A 341-nucleotide genomic window follows, 5' to 3' on the forward strand; every position below is an offset into this window, starting at 1 on the left:
GTGCAATGGGTCTCAGTCAGAGCAGCGAGCGAAGGACGAGCCGGCAGGGCTCCCTCGTCGTCAGGCCTGTATGTTTTTTTTTGTTTTTATTTTATTTTATTTTATTTTATTTTGTTTTATTTTATTTTATTTTATTTTATTTTTTTTTTAATTTGTTTGTTTCTTCTTTATTTATTTATCTTTTCTTCTTTATTTGTCTCTCGTGTTTTGTTTATTTGTATCTTATATTTTATTTTTTTGATTTTTTTCTGTGTTTTATTTTGCTGCTGCTGTTGCTGCTGCTACTGACGCTGCTGCTGCTATTGCTGCTGCTGCTGCTGCTGCTGCTGCTGCAGCAGCAC

The 341-nt window shown here is 34.6% G+C and overlaps 1 protein-coding gene across 1 annotated transcript in view; it reads right to left on the reverse strand.

Annotated features, from left to right (window-relative positions):
- The window catches only part of EMH_0008980 (uncharacterized protein), a gene marked incomplete at both ends in the record, with an annotated part of 4,985 nt that overhangs the window by 3,167 nt on the left and 1,477 nt on the right, over positions 1-341 (reverse strand). The window lies entirely within an intron of this gene.

This window comes from Eimeria mitis, genomic scaffold (genome assembly GCF_000499745.2).
Source record: "Eimeria mitis Houghton genomic scaffold, Emh_scaff350, whole genome shotgun sequence".
In the NCBI taxonomy this organism is placed as follows: Eukaryota; Apicomplexa; class Conoidasida; order Eucoccidiorida; family Eimeriidae; genus Eimeria; species Eimeria mitis.